At 45.9% G+C, this 4,619-nt stretch overlaps 1 protein-coding gene across 2 annotated transcripts in view; it reads right to left on the bottom strand.

Annotated features, from left to right (window-relative positions):
* The window catches only part of LOC112557271 (homeobox protein Hox-A3a-like), a 43,916-nt gene extending 41,198 nt beyond the window's left edge, over positions 1-2,718 (bottom strand). The window contains exon 1 of one of the 2 annotated variants that reach the window (XM_025227026.1): positions 2,246-2,718. The gene's annotated coding sequence lies outside the window, so the exon portion shown is untranslated. The remainder of the gene's footprint in view (positions 1-2,245) is intronic. The other variant, XM_025227027.1, reaches the window with a different exon arrangement.
* Positions 2,719-4,619: the final 1,901 nt, after the last annotated feature.

The raw sequence follows: 4,619 nt of genomic DNA, 5'->3' as shown, positions 1-4,619 counted from the left end.
GCGGAGATTGCGTTGAGGTGTGTGTGTTTTGCCTGAGGAGTGCAACACTGAGTATTATGCGTCGCCGTGTGGAAGCCCTCCTTTTTACAAGACACGGGGGCATAAAGAGGCAAAACTCGTAATCCCCACACATCCATCTGTCACAACGACAAATCCACGAGCATATTGAGGGAAAGCAAGTGAGAGCAGGACAAGGTGAGTTCTTTGCACTTGCTTGGTGTATTCTTGTCTGGGGGAGATTGAGGGCAATGGAAAAAGGGTCTGAAGGAGAAAAACCTAGAGAAAAGTTTTGCGTTTTTTGCCACATAAGTTGACTTTTAGTGGGGGAAAAAAACTATGTGGTGCACACGTCACGTATCTATGTGAAAAGGTATGGTAGGTTACAGCTCCAAGAACTGGTCAGTTTGGTCACATGGTCAAATTGCAAAGATTAACGGAGTAATTCAACATAAGCGCCTCTTGCTAAATCCTCCTCTCAGTATGCGTGTGTGTGTGAGTGAGAGGGAGAGCGAAGGATCAAGTAAACATTTAATTATTATGGAGAAGTTGAAAAAGTGACATTATTCAGTTACCTCATCTTTTATTATTGGATAAGAGAAAAACAATTTGCATCATTATTTGAAGTAAGCCCAGTGCTATATATATATAAAATAAAAATAGCATAGAGAGACGGGGGTAGCGGATGTAGTCTAGCTTGCGGGAGTTGTGGAAGTGTGAAATCTCATTCTCTACCACACTAGTAAACAAGAGAGCGCCCAGAAAACACACACACATGCACACACACAAACACACACAGACTCTCTCTCTCTCTCTCACACACACCACACACACACCACACACACAGCCTCACACACACACACACACACATTTACTCACAAGCTTCAGAAGATTTTTTCAAAGAAGTGAGGAGCAGGGTCTACAGGAGAGTTCAGATCGGCGACAAAGATGTAAATCATGTAAAAAGCAGAAACATTTCCTGACAGACTCAGGTTGTGGCTGATGTGAGCCATAAACGATGTTTTATCTTACAAACCGAGATAACTTTTATATGTCAGGAAGGAGAGTGCTGTTTTACGGCTAGATGATGCCGATATTGCTTTAAGTTGAACAAAAAATCTCCTGTAACTTTCAACAAAAAGTTAAAAAATAGAAATATGGATGTTTGAATGTTTGTTCTCGCATAAATTTTTTTACTGCAAACAAATAAGTAAATAAGATAAACCTCAGTTTGGTGCTGGTGAGCACAGTTTGATCGATTAGTGTTTTCTAAACAAGATTATTTCTTACTCAAAAATACTGGAGGAGTTAGTTTGTGCTTGTTTGATGCCAGGAACGTGTGCAGACAGTGAAAGTATGATGGTTACAAAATAAATAAATCACACAATGGGATTATGTACAAACCTTTCATCGCGGCTAAAATGAACGCTTATTTCAGACTGAAATATATATATATGTATATGATGTATGACAGAAAGGAACTTTTTTTAATTTACCGGGGACAAACGGCTTATATCCTGTTTACACCGTGTTGTAGATGATAACTGTGTAACTCAAAAAGTGAGAGTCAGCAAATGGCAGTTATATTTTCTATCGGTATTGTGAAGATGCTTTGTTTTGTCTCCTGCTCTCTGGAACGGACACGCGCTTTGTGTCGGCTTTCTGTTTCATTTATTATTATTAAAGATTTAGATTTTTATTAGTAATTTTGAATTTTCATTCACCCAAATTTCTCTACTTGAAATAGATTTTTCAAACTTTTCACTACTATTTATTTAATTACTTATGACTGGCATAAGTAGGTACAAAGCAGTAATAATTGTATAAGAAGAAATTAAAATCAAACAGCTTAGAAACACTTTTATCAAGATATTAACACCATGACCACACGACTCCATAAGTCGCACACGCGCACACACACACACGTTGAAACACACACGCGCGCACACAGAACCTTAGCCTTTCAAAAAGGTAAGTTCAGCGAGTGTATCACCTGCTATTACTAGCTTCACTGCCTTTATTTTGTCAGTGTTTTCCTCTTGACTGTCGCCAACCTAACATTTGTGTGAAATACCAAGTAAGCGATTATACTTGCTACCTGTACAAACAGCCAGGTGTGTGTTAGTCTCAGTTGTCTCACCTGTACCCATCCCATCATTTCTGTCGGCCCATCCAGCGCGCAGCAACTAGTGTAAATAATTTGTACACAGGCCAATTGGTAAGACAGCAAAAATTCTCTCCGACCTACCTTTGTTTGTCTTCCTCTTGCGATGCCGCCGGTGATTACCGAGGTGCGTTACGAGATTACTGTACGTCACAACAACGAGGATGAGGCGAGCAACGAGGTGCTAACCGTCACCTGAGGAAACCGTCTCCCCAGATGCGCGAGACTGTAGCTGTGGTCCCCTGTCAGACCCACAAGGGCAAGTCACAATATGTTGCAACACCTTCGACGACAAGCCGCGCATCGACATGGAAATCCATCCAGCAGGCCGGCCAGTGGGGTGGGGGTGCGGGGGTGGTGGGGAGACAACTGTCTACCTGTTCCCTCCTTCAGAGAAAAAACCAACTTTTCGCTCGGTCTTGCAGCGAGCTGACTCTTGTGTTTTCTTTTGCGGGTGTACAAAGCGGCAGGAGTTGCGGAACTTAATCTCAACAGGAATTGCGGAGTCGGGCGGCGATACTGCCGCCATTGGCGCCGCGCGGCCTGACAGCGACTGCCGCGAGTTTATCACCTGTGTCTCTTCCAGGCGCTGTGACGGGAGGAAGGGGAGGGGGAGAGAGAGAAAAAGAGAGAAGCAGGATTCAGGTTGGGCGAATCACCGATAGAACGAAGGGGGCTGGGTGTGTGTGGTGTGTGGGGGGGAGGTGGAAGGGGCGGGAGGTGCGAATGCAGGGAAGTGCTTGGCGCACACTTGTAGACACTGCGGCGTAGTGTGGCCGGCGCGGGGCTCGACGGGAAAACATGTCAAGACAAACATGTCGGCATGTAGACCAACAGGTTTGCCTCCACATCACCCAGTGACCAGCGACACACAGCCGACCGTCAGGAGACGTGAGGACACGTGCGGGAGGAAGGGAGTGGAGGGCCAGGCACCCATCACACACACACACATGACACATGACACACGACACAACGATACAGACCCAGCGTACATCACTAACTAGCACGACCATGATGTAATAACACAATAATATAACAAAAATCAGATAACAAGGAAGACTGGAATAGCACGATACCCGCCCAACCAACAACACATAATAAAAACAAAACCAGACAACAACCACTACCACAAAAATCTCGAATGTAATTCTGGAACTACTTTAGTACTTTAGTAGAAGCAGTCGTTGAATGTTGAATTATTCTGAAAATGGCTGGAATACGTGTCATGTCCTCTCAAGCACGTGCACCAACGCGTATGTGTCGCGCGCGTGTTGGCTCCCAGGGTGCAGCGCGTCACACGGAAGTTAAGACAAAGGCCGACAGCTGGCTTCCGTGTCACTGATGTACGCCCCTCACATCCCTACAGCAGCTCTCACCCCTCCCGCCTCTTCCCCTCGCCCCCTCCCCTTTATTTCTTGCCCTTCTCGTGGGTAAACCCGTTACCCAAGCTTCTAGCTTGTCAGGTAGGGTTATGCCATCCCCCTACCCTCCTCCTCCACCCGTTAGTTGTTATACAGTCCGTCCTGTAAAACTTTCTCATTTGTTGATAGCAACGGCCAGATCCCCGTGTGACCCGTGACGTAACAATGTAATGCTGACCTCTCGACCTGTGCCGTGCCGTAACGTGGTAACGCTGACCTCCCGACCTATGCTGTGACGTAACATGCTAACGCTGACCACTGGACCTGTGTCGTGACGTAACACGGTAATGCTGACCTCTCGACCTGTGCTGTGACGTCCGCGGTCTGGCGACACACACCGTGGTTGTCTTGTGCCTTTGCGTGCGTAGCAAAGTGTTGTTTATTGAGGTAAGAAACAAAGATGCACGAGTTGCCAACACTGCTCACTCCTGTCTTCCTGTCACGTGACGTCACAGCGTGCTTGAGGTGGTCGTTCGTTCAGGTGTGGTACACAAGAGATGCCAAAGGACGGGACAAACATCACACCATCGCGACTTTCGACAGTTGTTTTAATTATTTACTTATTATTTAACCAATCTCACAGCGAGAGCGAGAACAGACGTGAGCTGGAGGAGGGTGGGATGGGGAAGGAGGGAGGTAGAGTGACATGTTGAGGAGGCCGAGGCAGTTGTCGCTCTTGCTGCGTTACGTCACTGAGCAGCTGTAAGTGGTGGAGGTAGTTTACAAACCTGGCGTCTACACCGCTCCCAGGGCTCGCCCAGCTTCTGAGGGTTATCACCCTTTCCTCTATTAACGTCGTCTGCCGCTAGAGGGGGTAATGATAACATGGCAACAGCCACACAATGCACGAGGCTTCCTTCTTTCTTTCACGTTTTGTCTTTTTTCTTTTTTTAATCTTGTGTGAATGTAAGAGAAAAGAAGTGGTGGTATTCAACGGAGTGTATAGTAGTGTGTGTTGTGAGTAGTGTGTAGCATCACCACTTGATTGCAACATATTAATTGCACTTTCTGTAATTTCAATCTATGTCGTGCAAAAC

Source organism: Pomacea canaliculata, linkage group LG2 (assembly GCF_003073045.1).
Source record: "Pomacea canaliculata isolate SZHN2017 linkage group LG2, ASM307304v1, whole genome shotgun sequence".
Lineage (NCBI taxonomy): Eukaryota > Metazoa > Mollusca > Gastropoda > Architaenioglossa > Ampullariidae > Pomacea > Pomacea canaliculata.
This window is presented reverse-complemented; position numbering and strand designations above follow the sequence as displayed.